The 13,123-nt window shown below is 59.7% G+C and overlaps 23 non-coding genes across 23 annotated transcripts; 10 read left to right on the forward strand and 13 right to left on the reverse strand.

Annotated features, from left to right (window-relative positions):
- Positions 1–501: 501 nt before the first annotated feature.
- On the reverse strand, positions 502–583 carry TRNAS-GCU (transfer RNA serine (anticodon GCU)). Its single transcript has one exon. It is a non-coding gene; the product is annotated as a tRNA-Ser (tRNA).
- Positions 584–655: 72 nt separating this feature from the next.
- Positions 656–728, forward strand: TRNAM-CAU (transfer RNA methionine (anticodon CAU)). Its single transcript has one exon. It is a non-coding gene; the product is annotated as a tRNA-Met (tRNA).
- A 527-nt stretch (positions 729–1,255) lies between these two features.
- Positions 1,256–1,328, reverse strand: TRNAM-CAU (transfer RNA methionine (anticodon CAU)). Its single transcript has one exon. It is a non-coding gene; the product is annotated as a tRNA-Met (tRNA).
- Positions 1,329–1,529: 201 nt separating this feature from the next.
- Positions 1,530–1,611, forward strand: TRNAS-GCU (transfer RNA serine (anticodon GCU)). Its single transcript has one exon. It is a non-coding gene; the product is annotated as a tRNA-Ser (tRNA).
- Positions 1,612–3,527: 1,916 nt separating this feature from the next.
- On the reverse strand, positions 3,528–3,601 carry TRNAT-AGU (transfer RNA threonine (anticodon AGU)). The gene has a single exon. It is a non-coding gene; the product is annotated as a tRNA-Thr (tRNA).
- A 592-nt stretch (positions 3,602–4,193) lies between these two features.
- TRNAS-CGA (transfer RNA serine (anticodon CGA)) lies at positions 4,194–4,275 on the forward strand. Its single transcript has one exon. It is a non-coding gene; the product is annotated as a tRNA-Ser (tRNA).
- A 464-nt stretch (positions 4,276–4,739) lies between these two features.
- TRNAA-UGC (transfer RNA alanine (anticodon UGC)) lies at positions 4,740–4,811 on the reverse strand. Its single transcript has one exon. It is a non-coding gene; the product is annotated as a tRNA-Ala (tRNA).
- Positions 4,812–4,968: 157 nt separating this feature from the next.
- Positions 4,969–5,040, reverse strand: TRNAP-CGG (transfer RNA proline (anticodon CGG)). Its single transcript has one exon. It is a non-coding gene; the product is annotated as a tRNA-Pro (tRNA).
- Positions 5,041–6,046: 1,006 nt separating this feature from the next.
- Positions 6,047–6,118, reverse strand: TRNAP-AGG (transfer RNA proline (anticodon AGG)). The gene has a single exon. It is a non-coding gene; the product is annotated as a tRNA-Pro (tRNA).
- Positions 6,119–6,351: 233 nt separating this feature from the next.
- Positions 6,352–6,423, reverse strand: TRNAA-UGC (transfer RNA alanine (anticodon UGC)). Its single transcript has one exon. It is a non-coding gene; the product is annotated as a tRNA-Ala (tRNA).
- A 158-nt stretch (positions 6,424–6,581) lies between these two features.
- TRNAP-AGG (transfer RNA proline (anticodon AGG)) lies at positions 6,582–6,653 on the reverse strand. Its single transcript has one exon. It is a non-coding gene; the product is annotated as a tRNA-Pro (tRNA).
- Positions 6,654–7,190: 537 nt separating this feature from the next.
- Positions 7,191–7,262, forward strand: TRNAP-AGG (transfer RNA proline (anticodon AGG)). Its single transcript has one exon. It is a non-coding gene; the product is annotated as a tRNA-Pro (tRNA).
- Positions 7,263–7,581: 319 nt separating this feature from the next.
- Positions 7,582–7,653, forward strand: TRNAA-UGC (transfer RNA alanine (anticodon UGC)). The gene has a single exon. It is a non-coding gene; the product is annotated as a tRNA-Ala (tRNA).
- A 279-nt stretch (positions 7,654–7,932) lies between these two features.
- On the forward strand, positions 7,933–8,014 carry TRNAS-UGA (transfer RNA serine (anticodon UGA)). Its single transcript has one exon. It is a non-coding gene; the product is annotated as a tRNA-Ser (tRNA).
- An 840-nt stretch (positions 8,015–8,854) lies between these two features.
- On the forward strand, positions 8,855–8,926 carry TRNAP-CGG (transfer RNA proline (anticodon CGG)). The gene has a single exon. It is a non-coding gene; the product is annotated as a tRNA-Pro (tRNA).
- A 158-nt stretch (positions 8,927–9,084) lies between these two features.
- On the forward strand, positions 9,085–9,156 carry TRNAA-UGC (transfer RNA alanine (anticodon UGC)). Its single transcript has one exon. It is a non-coding gene; the product is annotated as a tRNA-Ala (tRNA).
- Positions 9,157–9,379: 223 nt separating this feature from the next.
- On the forward strand, positions 9,380–9,451 carry TRNAP-AGG (transfer RNA proline (anticodon AGG)). The gene has a single exon. It is a non-coding gene; the product is annotated as a tRNA-Pro (tRNA).
- A 964-nt stretch (positions 9,452–10,415) lies between these two features.
- On the reverse strand, positions 10,416–10,487 carry TRNAP-AGG (transfer RNA proline (anticodon AGG)). Its single transcript has one exon. It is a non-coding gene; the product is annotated as a tRNA-Pro (tRNA).
- A 223-nt stretch (positions 10,488–10,710) lies between these two features.
- Positions 10,711–10,782, reverse strand: TRNAA-UGC (transfer RNA alanine (anticodon UGC)). The gene has a single exon. It is a non-coding gene; the product is annotated as a tRNA-Ala (tRNA).
- Positions 10,783–10,939: 157 nt separating this feature from the next.
- Positions 10,940–11,011, reverse strand: TRNAP-CGG (transfer RNA proline (anticodon CGG)). Its single transcript has one exon. It is a non-coding gene; the product is annotated as a tRNA-Pro (tRNA).
- A 1,002-nt stretch (positions 11,012–12,013) lies between these two features.
- Positions 12,014–12,085, reverse strand: TRNAP-AGG (transfer RNA proline (anticodon AGG)). The gene has a single exon. It is a non-coding gene; the product is annotated as a tRNA-Pro (tRNA).
- A 233-nt stretch (positions 12,086–12,318) lies between these two features.
- TRNAA-UGC (transfer RNA alanine (anticodon UGC)) lies at positions 12,319–12,390 on the reverse strand. Its single transcript has one exon. It is a non-coding gene; the product is annotated as a tRNA-Ala (tRNA).
- Positions 12,391–12,884: 494 nt separating this feature from the next.
- Positions 12,885–12,956, forward strand: TRNAA-UGC (transfer RNA alanine (anticodon UGC)). Its single transcript has one exon. It is a non-coding gene; the product is annotated as a tRNA-Ala (tRNA).
- Positions 12,957–13,123: the final 167 nt, after the last annotated feature.

A 13,123-nucleotide genomic window follows, 5' to 3' on the forward strand; every position in this document is an offset into this window, starting at 1 on the left:
CCCTGCCCAAGACCATTTGTATGACTGGCTTCTCCTCTCTTTGAAATTCTCAGTAACCTGAAAGTGTCAATGGCCTTCAAAAAAAAAAAATTTTATAGTGGTAGGGAAGGGTTAATAGCATTTGTATATTTCTTTCAAACCTAGAAGTGCAAGAACAGCTTGCCCCAGAGGATTTGAGGCTATGGACCTTAGTGCTACTGCCGTCACCTGCTGCCGCTCCGCATGCTGTGCAGTGTTTTCACTTGCCCTGGAATTCAGCTGTGTAACCCCCAAAGTGTTTGTGGAGGTGGCTCACCCTTTCCATGTAAATGTGTTTTGTACCTAATAATAAAATTTTTAGTGGCTGGAAGTGTGCCATCAGCCTCTCTGGGGCCCCAAGCTCCAGCTGCAGGGAGCTGAATGTAAGGGCTCGATGTAGGGGCAGGGGCTGGTCCTGCCTAGGCCCAGGACCTCAAGCCTTGGGCGCGAGATCGGGGGCGGGTAGGAGGGCAGCAAAAGCCCCGACGAGGGTGGGATTCGAACCCACGCGCGCAGAGCGCAATGGATTAGCAGTCCATCGCCTTCACCACTCGGCCACCTCGTCCGCCTCTTGCCCTGCCCCCCGCCCGCCGTGCTGCGGGGCCGCCGCGGGCCGGGGCCGCCGCTTGTTGTCGTCGCCCTCTTAGCGCAGCAGGCAGCGCGTCAGTCTCATAATCTGAAGGTCCTGAGTTCGAGCCTCAGAGAGGGCAGGGCTTTTTGCCGCTTGCTGCGCTGGGACTGTCAACACAAATACCTACAGGGTGGGTGTTGAGAGGGTCAGTCTCTTTTCTGAGGTCGGTGACAGGACAAGGGGTTCCAGCTGGAAGACAGAACTGCCACTGGAGCACGAGAAAAAGCTCCTTGCTGGTCAGGTGAGAGCCCTGGCACGGGCTGCCCAGGGAGGGTGTGCAGTCTCCTCTGGAGGTTTCCAAACCCGCCCGGACGTGTTCCTGTGTGACCTGATGGAGGGGAACCTGCTTTAGCAAGTGATTGGGCTGGATGAGCTCTGGAGGCCTCTCCCAGCCCCACCATTTTGTGACTGTGGGGCTCTGTGAGTCGGACCCGGGCGGCTATTTTGCTGTGACGGGACGCTCACCCACGGGGCCGGCCCTTCCAGCGCCGGCACCTTCCCTCTCCTGCCCTGTTCCGCTCTGGCCCCCTTGCCAAAGTGCCTTCCCGGCGCCACAGCGCCGCCATGAGCGGCTGCCTCAGGTCCGCCGAGGAGGCAAAAAAAGCCTGCCCTCTCTGAGGCTCGAACTCAGGACCTTCAGATTATGAGACTGACGCGCTGCCGGCTGCGCTAAGAGGGCGGTTTGAAGCGGGCCCGCCCGGGCCTCCGGCGGGCGGCGGGGCCAGGCCAGAGTGCGGCGGGAGCCCCGCGCCGGAGCGGCGGGGGCGCGGGCGGGCAGGGAGCGCGGGCGGGCAGGGAGCGCGGGCGGCCGCCGGCCGGCCGGCAGGGGGCGACGGGCCCACGGCGGTTCGCGCGGGGCGGGGCGCGGCGGCGAGGGCCGGACGAGGTGGCCGAGTGGTGAAGGCGATGGACTGCTAATCCATTGCGCTCTGCGCGCGTGGGTTCGAATCCCACCCTCGTCGGGGTTTTTGCTGCCGTATGTGGGAATCGGGGACGGACATCTCGGGCCGGCGTGTCCCATCTGGCACACAGGGACCCCGTCCGTGTTTGAGCCCAGTGTGGGGTCTAAGAGTGAGGGCCGGGTCTACAGCACCCGCATCCTCCCTGGGCTTTGCACCCCCCAGGCATCCCCCCTGCTGCAGCGTTTAGCCCCAGAAAGGAGGTGGCAGGCGGAAGCTGAGAAACCTAGGCAGATGAAACTGAAGAAGCATCAAAAAGATGCCTGCAGGTCGCTTAAGGTCTCTTGAGGTCTCTTATACTAAAAAAACCATCTCAGAACCCCTCAAAAGAGCGGTTTCTGCAGAAGGTGGCCGTTGGGCAGTAAAGCGATAACTATGTGGAAGAGTGCAACCTGAAAGCAAACTGGGAGGAAGGAGGATGAAGCAGTGCTGAGATGGCTACCCAGAGTGGGAGGACGGAGTGAGTGGAATTTCTATCAGAGGGGCTGGTGAAGATGCCCACTCATTTTAACTGAAAAAAAAAAAAAAGAGAATGAGCACAAGACAGAGTGCAGACTCCATCCTGCACGCGGTGAGAGCCTGCGGAGCAGAGGAAGGCGCCCCATCCCTGTGCAGCCCAGCTCTGATGGCACCAGGATGTCTGGGGCTCCGCTTGAGCTGCCCAGGATGGCCCTGAAAAAGCCACTGGGTCAGCTCCCACACTCCAGCTGGTGAAGCCCTCTCCTGCTGCTAATCCCAACCATCAGACAGACCTAGGAAGCTGCTACCAGGCCCTCATGCAGCCCCACTAGCTGTGAGAGCTGCTGCAGGCAGGCAGCCGTACTGTGGATAGGTCCTGCTGCTGCTCGGGGGCTTGCAGGCAATGCAGGGCAGGGTAGGGAGCGGCACCTGGGCAAGAGGAACACCTCAGTCATCACAGTGGCAAATGACGGTCCTGGGGAGGCCAGGCCTGTCTGGAGATAGGCCCCAAGGGCTCTTACTCAGCTTAAAGGTGCAGCCTCTGAGCAGGTGTAGAGGCCAATGGCCAGTCCGGGAACCTGCTTCCATGGAGATTTAACCCCCCACCTCCCTTCCCTCTCAGGTAGAGCCACAAAGGGGGTGATGGAGGATGACGCAGGACTCAACAAGGTTTGGCTGTGCTGCTCTCATGGCGGGGACTCTAACAGTGGCCACGCAGCCAAGTCCCAGAGCGGCAGGTGAGCCCCCGCCATCCCTGTCCTGTCCTTCATGGCTGCCCCTTCCTCTGGCACCTGTGGCCTTGCCACTCACCATTTTCCCTCTCTCCCTGAGTGATCCGTGTCTCTTCTGCTGCCTGTAACATGTTCTGGAAACCCTCCACAGGGCACCTGTTGCCATGATGCAGCTCCACAGCAAAGCCTGTGCCTGGAGCCCCTTCTCCCATGACCTGTCTTCTGGGAGGTACCTCAGCGCCGATACCCTCAGGAGACACCTTCCCTGTGTCCCCATGGGGTTCATCATTGCACAAGTGCTGCTGCTGGCCCCTCAACACCCACCCTGCTTCCCAGAAATGCTCCCAAGTCCTTTCGGCCCCCAACCAGATTTCCAGATATTCCAGATAGTCCATCTCCAGGACTGTCTCCATCCTCCTCCGACATGAGCTTTTGGTAAAAGCATGCATCCAGACAGCATCGGGGCAACTTTGTCACTGGGAGGGGACAAACCGTGGCAGAGAAGCAAAGTGGCTCTGCTAGGACATGAATACATGGACCTCACTGAAGGGGGTCAATGAGAAGGTTCAGCCAGAGCCTTCTCAAGGGGCAAAAGGACGGGAAGCTGTTGGCAGTGGAGGAAACTGCGGAGGGGCAGAAAGGAGCTGAGACACTGAGATCCCCTGCTTGGCACAGTTGTCAAGCAGTGCCTTCAGCTTGGGGCAGGGAGCAAAAACAGCCCCCAGGCACAGGCACCACTGGGAGTCGAACCCAGGATCTCCTGTTTACTAGACAGGCGCTTTAACCAGCTGAGCCATGGCGCCCACAGCCCCTCTGCCCTGGAGTGCCCACACCTGCAGGTGAGCCGTGGCCCTCACACCGAAAGTAGGAAACATACCACTAGACCAATGAGCCGCAGTGCTGTGCCCCATTGCACCCCCAATCTGTGCCCCACATGCATTGGGTTATGGCAGTGGATGCTGTGTGCTCAGGGCATACTCTGGGAGCAGGGGGTTCCCTCTGGCTGTTCCCAGGCCGTGGGGCACTAGATGGAGGTGACCATGGGCACCAGTGCAGCACATCCTGCTGCCAGCACCTCAGGGCTTTCCACCTCACAGCCCTCCTCAGCCCTTGCAGAGGTGAAGGGGCTGGTGCTTTGCAGCAACCCCCATGCCCTCCTTCTCCACAAGGTATCTCCCAAAGGCAATGTCCCCTTCTGCCTTGGCTTTCTTGACACTCCCAAAAAATCCCTGTTGCTGATTCCTTCCCCAGCATCTGAACTGCTGAGCATAGGTTTGGGGGGTTTATGGAGATGCACAGCTTTCTGCAGAGCCTTCCCCCTTCCCAGGGCCCTGGGGGAGCCAGAGGGCTGGGCTTGGGGCAGGGGTCCCCCATCCCCCCAGAGCCTCGACCAGAGCTGTGATGGCCGAGAGGTGAAGGCGTTGGACTCGAAATCCAATGGGGTTTCCCTGCGCAGGTTCGAATCCTGCTCACAGCGACTGGTTTTACGCACCTCTGGTGTGGAGGAGGGGCTGGGGTCCCTATGGAGTAGCTCCTGCAGCAGAAAAACTGCTCTTGGACCACTTACCCCAAGGCCAGATTAAATTGCATATGCTTTTACCAGAGGGTAAAAGCCATCTTGGGAGCTCAATTTAGGCTTGGGACTATATGGTGAACCCAACCGAGGCAGAGGACCTGGGTCCCACCCCTGAGGAGTCCCACCTTAAGACTGAACCTGAACTACCTTTTCTCAGTCTGACAGAGCTCATGTGGGATCAGCCAGTGGCTTTCATCTGTGGGGCAGCTCCCTTTCAGACACCTGAGACAAGGTACAGACACTCAATGAGCATACCACCATGTGCCCATGCCTGTGGGAACTCTGAGGCTTTGCTTCGGGGGGCTCTGCTGCCAGCCAGCCAGCCAGCCAGCCCCCAGGGAGGGCTGTGGGGAAGCAAAAGTAGATGGAGATGCTGGGGCTTGAACCCAGGGCCTCTTACATGCAAAGCAAGTGCTCTCCCGCTGAGCTACATCCCCTGCCCCAGTGGCCCCTCACTGACACTTCTCGTGGCTCCATCCTGCACACAGGGATGTGCCCACACAGGCCCTGGCAATGGCCTCTCTGTGCCCTAGGCTGTGCTCTGGTTGTAAGTCCCAGCCCCATGTGCCAGAGGGAAGGCCGTGCCCAAAAGCAGGGCTCGTCCGGGAGTTGAACCCGGGACCTCTCGCACCCGAAGCGAGAATCATACCCCTAGACCAACGAGCCGGGGTGCTGCACCCCATTGCACCCCCAAATCTGTGCCCCACAATTTGGGCAGTTGTTGAGGGCGGCTGCTGCTGCCCTTGGCCCCTGGCCCAGCCTGGAGCAGGAAAGTCCATCTTCCTGTGCCCAGGAAGTGGGCTGAGTGTTGAGAGGTGGCTGCAGCACAGAACTGTCCTGGCCACAATGGTCTTGGGGCCACTGGAACCCTGGGGGTCAGTAGGGATCCCTGGGGAGAGTCCTATCCTGTCCTGTCCTGCTCAACAGGAGAGCACTTGCTTTGCATGTAAGAGGCCTGGGATTCAACTCTTAGCATCTCCTTCTCCTTTTGCCTTCCCACAGCCCTCCCTGGGGGCTGCCTGGCTGGCAGGGACCCCAAATGCCAGCAAAGCCCTGGGATGCCTGCAGGCATAGCTGGACTGGGGCTGAGCCCCAGCACCTGCTGCTGTGGGGATTGGCCATGGCCCTTTCCCACCCCTACCTGAGCACTGTGGGTCTTGGGATCACCTCATGTCCCTTCCCCTGGGGCTCAGGATGTCTCTTAGGCCAAAGGTGGGTGCTCAGGGAGCAGCTAGATGTGAGCAGAGAAGTGGATGGCCAAAAGGAGGGTTCGTCCGGGAGCTGAACGTGAGATGTTTCAACCCAACATGAGAATTATACCTCTCGACCAACAAGCCAGGGCTGTACCCCATTGCACCCCAAAATCTGTGCCCCACATGTATAGAGGTTGGGGCAGTGGATGCTGTGCTCTGGGCACACTCTGGGAGTGGCACATTGGTCCCTCTGGCTCTGCACAGGCCCAAGGGTCCCAGAAACAGAGGGTCAGGGGCTGCCCTGCAACAAACTCATTGCTGCTTCTATGGGTTCATTCTAGACGTGGGGTGGGGATGTGCCCATCCCAAAGCCTGCCCATCCCCATTGCAGCAGCACCATTTCCACCAGCCTGGCCCTGTCCAGCCACGGGCCTTGGCCGTGCAGAGCAGCTGCTGGGGCAGGTGGGTGCCCAAAAGCAGGGCTCGTCCGGGAGTTGAACCCGGGACCTCTCGCACCCTAAGCGAGAATCATACCCCTAGACCAACGAGCCAGGCTGCTGCACCCCACTGTGCCCCAGTGCCTCTGCACCCCCACATTTGGGGGTTTGATGTGCAGCTGATGCTGTGCTTTTTCCCCAGCACACCCCAGCAGTGAGAGCTGGGGCTCAGCCCTCACCCAGCCATTCCCATGGGCACGCTGGGGCTTTGCTGGGGTTATGGGGGGTCCCTGCTAGCCAGCCAGCCAGCCAGCCCCCAGGGAGGTCTGTGGGGAAGCAAAAGTAGATGGAGATGCTGGGGCTTGAACCCAGGGCCTCTTACATGCAAAGCAAGCGCTCTCCCGCTGAGCTACATCCCCTGCCCCAGCAGCCCCTCACTGACGCTTCTCGTGGCTCCATCCTGCACACAGGGATGTGCCCACACAGGCCCTGGCAATGGCCTCTCTGTGCCCTAGGCTGTGCCCTGGTTGCAAGTCCCAGCCCCATGTGCCGGAAGGGAAGGCCGTGCCCAAAAGCAGGGCTCGTCCGGGAGTTGAACCCGGGACCTCTCGCACCCTAAGCGAGAATCATACCCCTAGACCAACGAGCCAGGCTGCTGCACCTCATTGCACCCCCAAATCTGTGCCCCACAATTTGGGCAGTTGTTGAGGGGGGCTGCTGCTGCCCTTTGTCCCTGGCCCAGCCTGGAGCAGGAAAGTCCATCTTCCTGTGCCCAAGATGTGGGGTGAGTGTTGAGAGGTGGCTCCAGGACAGAACTGTCCTCGCCACAATGGTCACGAGGCCACTGGACCCTGGGGGTCAGTAGGGACCCCTTGGCAGAGTCCTGTCCTGTCTTGTCCTGCTCAACGGGAGAGTGCTTGCTTTGCATGTAAGAGGCCCTGGGTTCAACTCCGAGCATCTCCTTCTCCTTTTGCTTCCCACAGCCCTCCCTGGGGGCTGTCTGGTTGGCAGGGACCCCCAAACCCCAGCAAAGCCTTGTGATGCCCATGGGTTTGGCTGGGCTTGGGCTGAGCCCCAGCACCTGCTGCTGGGGGTGTGCTGGGGAAAAAGCACAGCACCAGCTGCCCATCAAAACCCCAAATGTGGGGGTGCAGAGGCACTGGTGTGCAGTGGGGTGCAGCACCCCGGCTCGTTGGTCTAGGGGTATGATTCTCGCTTAGGGTGCGAGAGGTCCCGGGTTCAACTCCCGGACGAGCCCTGCTTTTGGGCACTCACCTCCTTCAGCAGTGCCTGACACTGGGCCATGACTAGGGCATAGTGAGGGGAACAATGTCCAGGACATGGGACTATGCTCCTCCTGGCTCTGGAGGCTGGTGGAGGATGATGGATGGAGACCATTGAATTGGGAACTGATGGAAAAGGTGGGAAAAGGTGGGAAAGGGTGGTCAGAGGCAGCTCTGGGCACTGCAGAGCAGATTGGGTGTGTTTGTGGATTAGGGCCCTGGGACAGAGCAGGGCATGAGGTGGGCAGAAGGGCAGCATTCAGGGACAGGAGGAGACAGCCATGGTCAGTTTAAGGGGATGTATCTCAGCAGGAGAGAGCTTGCTTTGCATGTAAGAGGCCCTGGGTTCAAGCCCCAGCATCTCCATCTCCTTTTCTCAAAATCCTATTGTGTCCACTGCAAATGTTGACAGATGCTCTGTTCACTCCTCACCTCATGCCAAGATTGTTGCTCCTTTTTTTTCACAGCAGTTGATACATTCCCCCATTGTTCCCTTTTCCCAACCCTGGCACATGTAGGTTCCAGTACTGGGGGTGCTGGGGCCAGGCCAGGCTGGGCTGATAGCCGATCACTCCACTGGGGGATTTTCTCCTGTCGCAGCCCATGGCACAGCGAGATGTCCCCTCAGTCATGGGGCCATGCCATGCTGTGATGGCCGAGAGGTGAAGGCGTTGGACTTGAAATCCAATGGGGTCTCCCTGCGCAGGTTCGAATCCTGCTCACAGCGAGAGGTTTTATCCATTACTGGAGTTGTGGTCTGTGGCTGCCCCATCCTTTGGGGACCAAGGACTTGAGAGGATCAGAGCTGCCCTCCTCCAGCCTGGGAACTATAGGTTGATAAGAGCCCTCCTTTTAGGCACCCACTGCCAGGCACAGCCCTGAGGGGATAGGACTGGAGAGAATGGGCACAGCTCTGAGGGGACAGGGCTAGAGAGAACAATGCCTGGGCACAAGCAGCTTCCACAGCTTGGCCTAGTCCCCGGTGCTGCTGGGAGTGAAGTGCTGACCCTTCCAGTGGGCAGAAAAAGGGATGAGCTGTGGCCAGGGCTCTGGTGAGGAAGGGGCCGGAGGGGGGAAGGGGGTTATGGCAGTAGGGGATGGCAGAAGGAGCCTGGCTGCCAGCATCCCTGGGGTAAGCTCTGCTTAGTGCCACAGGTTGTAAAGACAGGGAATCTCTTTTGGAGGCCTTCAGGTGTAGAAGTGTGCTTCATCCCTTCTGCCTTGGGGAGGAAGTGAGTTTGAGTAAGCAAAAGGAGACGGCGATGCTGCAGGGTGAACCCAGGGCCTCTTACATGCAAAGCAAGGGCTCTCCCACTGAGCTGCATCCCCTGCCAAGGGACTGTCCCACCCTGGGGTCCTGCTGCCCATCCTGTGCTGTGGGCTCCATGGCTTTAAGAGCCTGGGCAGCTGCAGCTCATGGCCATGTCCAGCTGCCAAGTCCTGTGGCCAGAGCAGAGCAAAGGGGAACACTTGGCTGTGAACACACACCAGGGCCAAAAAGAGCTTCTCCAGCTCTCATCGCACCCCATGACTGAAGAGAGTGGTTCCTGACCCTTAACAATACCCTGGCTCGTTGGTCTAGGGGTATGATTCTCGCTTCGGGTGCGAGAGGTCCCGGGTTCAACTCCCGGACGAGCCCTGCTTTTGGGCATGGCCTTCCCTTCTGGCACATGGGGCTGGGACTTGCAACCAGGGCACAGACTAGGGCACAGAGAGGCCATTGCCAGGGCCTGTGTGGGCACGTCCCTGTGTGCAGGATGGAGCCGCGAGAAGCGTCAGTGAGGGGCTGCTGGGGCAGGGGATGTAGCTCAGCGGGAGAGCACTTGCTTTGCATGTAAGAGGCCCTGGGTTCAAGCCCCAGCATCTCCATCTACTTTTGCTTCCCCACAGCCCTCCTTGGGGGCTGGCTGGCAGCAGAGCCCCCCAAAGCCCTGCAAAGCCCCACCGTGCCTGTGGGTATGGCTGGGCTAGTGCTGAGCCCCAGCACTCACTGCTGGGATGTGCTGGGGAAAAAGCACAGCATCAGCTGCACATCAAACCCCCAAATGTGGGAGAGGCAGAGACACTGGGGCACAGTGGGGTGCAGCAGCCTGGCTCGTTGGTCTAGGGGTATGATTCTCGCTTAGGGTGCGAGAGGTCCCGGGTTCAACTCCCGGACGAGCCCTGCTTTTGGGCACCCACCTTCCCCAGCAGCTGCTCTGCACGGCCAAGGCCCGTGGCTGGACAGGGCCAGGCTGGTGGAAATGGTGCTGCTGCAATGGGGATGGGCAGGCTTTGGGGTGGGCACATCCCCACCCCACGTCTAGAATGAACCCATAGAAGCAGCAATGAGTTTGTTGCAGGGCAGCCCCTGACCCTCTGTTTTTGGGACCCTTGGGCCTGTGCAGAGCCAGAGGGACCAATGTGCCACTCCCAGAGTGTGCCCAGAGCACAGCATCTACTGCCCTGACCCCAAAGAGGGTCGGTTGCAGAGGTGGGGGTGCAATGGGCTCAGCACTACAGCTCATAGGTCTAGGGTTGTGATTCTCTCCTCAGATGCAGGAGGTCTCAGGTTCAACTCCCAGACCAACTCTCCTTTTTGGCACTCGCCTGACCCAGCAGCACCTGGGACTCGGGCAAAATGGGGGTGGTGAGGGCAATGGTGCCCAGCACAGGAGCTTATACCCTTCCTGGCTGGGGAGGCCGGTTGAAGATGATGGAGGCTGGTAGACTGGAAGCTGATAGAGAAAAGGTGGGAAAGGTGGCCACAGGCAGCTCTGGGCTGCAGAGCAGAGTGGGTGTGTTTGTGGGTTTTAGGGCCCTGGGGAAGAGCAGGGCATGAAGTGGGCAGTGAGGTAGTAGTGGGGGACAGAAGGAGGCAGCCATGGTCCCTGGGGGCGCCTGGCTGGCTTAGACCCCCAAACCCCAGCAAAGCCCTGGGATGCCCGTTGACATGGCTGGCACAGGGCTGAGCCCCAGCACCCACTGCGGTGGGACATGGCCATGGTCCTTTCCTGTCCTTGCCTAGGCCCTGTGGGTCTTGGGAGCACCTCATGTCCCTTCCCCTGGGGCTCATGGTGTCTCTTCGGCTGAATGTGGATGCACAGGGAGAGGATAGATGTGAGTAGAGAAGGGGGTGCCCAAAAGCAGGGCTCGTCCGGGAGTTGAACCCGGGACCTCTCGCACCCTAAGCGAGAATCATACCCCTAGACCAACGAGCCAGGCTGCTGCACCCCACTGTGCCCCAGTGTCTCTGCCTCTCCCACATTTGGGGGTTTGATGTGCAGCTGATGCTGTGCTTTTTCCCCAGCACATCCCAGCAGTGAGTGCTGGGGCTCAGCACTAGCCCAGCCATACCCATAGGCACGGTGGGGCTTTGCAGGGCTTTGGGGGGCTCTGCTGCCAGCCAGCCCCCAAGGAGGGCTGTGGGGAAGCAAAAGTAGATGGAGATGCTGGGGCTTGAACCCAGGGCCTCTTACATGCAAAGCAAGCGCTCTCCCGCTGAGCTACATCCCCTGCCCCAGTGGCCCCTCACTGACGCTTCTCGCGGCTCCATCCTGCACACAGGGACGTGCCCACACAGGCCCTGGCAATGGCCTCTCTGTGCCCTAGGCTGTGCCCTGGTTGTAAGTCCCAGCCCCATGTGCCAGAGGGAAGGCCGTGCCCAAAAGCAGGGCTCGTCCGGGAGTTGAACCCGGGACCTCTCGCACCCGAAGCGAGAATCATACCCCTAGACCAACGAGCCGGGGTGCTGCACCCCATTGCACCCCCAAATCTGTGCCCCACAATTTACGCAGTTCTTGAGGGGGGCTGCTGCTGCCCTTTGTTCCTGGCCCAGCCTGGAGCAGGAAAGTCCATCTTCCTGTGCCCAGGAAGTGGGCTGAGTGTTGAGAGGTGGCTGCAGCACAGAACTGTCCTGGCCACAATGGTCTTGGGGCCACTGGAACCCTGGGGGTCAGTAGGGATCCCTGGGGAGAGTCCTATCCTGTCCTGTCCTGCTCAACAGGAGAGCACTTGCTTTGCATGTAAGAGGCCTGGGATTCAACTCTTAGCATCTCCTTCTCCTTTTGCCTTCCCACAGCCCTCCCTGGGGGCTGCCTGGCTGGCAGGGACCCCAAATGCCAGCAAAGCCCTGGGATGCCTGCAGGCATAGCTGGACTGGGGCTGAGCCCCAGCACCTGCTGCTGTGGGGATTGGCCATGGCCCTTTCCCACCCCTACCTGAGCACTGTGGGTCTTGGGATCACCTCATGTCCCTTCCCCTGGGGCTCAAGATGTCTCTTAGGCCAAAGGTGGGTGCTCAGGGAGCAGCTAGATGCAAGCAGAGAAGTGGATGGCCAAAAGGAGAGTTCGGGAGTTGAACGTGAGATGTGTCAACCCAACATGAGAATTATACCTCTCGACCAATAAGCCAGGGCTGTACCCCATTGCACCCCAAAATCTGTGCCCCACATGTATAGAGGTTGGGGCAGTGGATGCTGTGCTCTGGGCACACTCTGGGAGTGGCACATTGGTCCCTCTGGCTCTGCACAGGCCCAAGGGTCCCAGAAACAGAGGGTCAGCGGCTGCCCTGCAACAAACTCATTGCTGCTTCTATGGGTTCATTCTAGACGTGGGGTGGGGATGTGCCCACCCCAAAGCCTGCCCATCCCCATTGCAGCAGCACCATTTCCACCACCCTGGCCCTGTCCAGCCACGGGCCTTGGCCGTGCAGAGCAGCTGCTGGGGCAGGTGGGTGCCCAAAAGCAGGGCTCGTCCGGGAGTTGAACCCGGGACCTCTCGCACCCTAAGCGAGAATCATACCCCTAGACCAACGAGCCAGGCTGCTGCACCCCACTGTGCCCCAGTGCCTCTGCACCCCCACATTTGGGGGTTTGATGTGCAGCTGATGCTGTGCTTTTTCCCCAGCACACCCCAGCAGTGAGTGCTGGGGCTCAGCCCTCACCCAGCCATTCCCATGGGCATGCTGGGGCTTTGCTGGGGTTTTGGGGGGTCCCTGCTAGCCAGCCAGCCAGCCAGCCCCCAGGGAGGGCTGTGGGGAAGCAAAAGTAGATGGAGATGCTGGGGCTTGAACCCAGGGCCTCTTACATGCAAAGCAAGCGCTCTCCCGCTGAGCTACATCCCCTGCCCCAGCAGCCCCTCACTGACGCTTCTCGCGGCTCCATCCTGCACACAGGGACGTGCCCACACAGGCCCTGGCAATGGCCTCTCTGTGCCCTAGGCTGTGCCCTGGTTGCAAGTCCCAGCCCCATGTGCCAGAAGGGAAGGCCATGCCCAAAAGCAGGGCTCGTCCGGGAGTTGAACCTGGGACCTCTCGCACCCAAAGCAAGAATCATACCCCTAGACCAACGAGCCGGGGTGCTGCACCCCATTGCACCCCCAAATCTGTGCCCCACAATTTGGGCAGTTGTTGAGGGCGGCTGCTGCTGCCCTTTGTCCCTGGCCCAGCCTGGAGCAGGAAAGTCCATCTTCCTGTGCCCAAGATGTGGGGTGAGTGTTGAGAGGTGGCTGCAGCACAGAACTGTCCTGGCCACAATGGTCATTGCCAAGTGCTGTGTGGGCACGTCCCTGTGTGCAGGATGGAGCAACGAGAAGCATCAGAGTGCATCTGCTGGGGCAGGGGATGTAGCTCAACGGGAGAGCGCTTGCTTTGCATGTAAGAGGCCCTGGGTTCAACCCCCAGCATCTCCATCTCCTTTTGCTGTGGTGCCCGAGAGTCAGTCTTCACTCACCATAAACCTGTCATATGTTAGAGTACTAAGGTGGTACCTCACATGGATTCTTTCCCCATGGTCCTTCTGGGGCTACCCCAGCCTACATGCCAGAGGTATCAAAGGCCCCAGACTTGCCTGCCAGAG

The sequence above is a fragment of the Colius striatus genome, chromosome 9, assembly GCF_028858725.1.
Source record: "Colius striatus isolate bColStr4 chromosome 9, bColStr4.1.hap1, whole genome shotgun sequence".
NCBI classification, from domain to species: domain Eukaryota; kingdom Metazoa; phylum Chordata; class Aves; order Coliiformes; family Coliidae; genus Colius; species Colius striatus.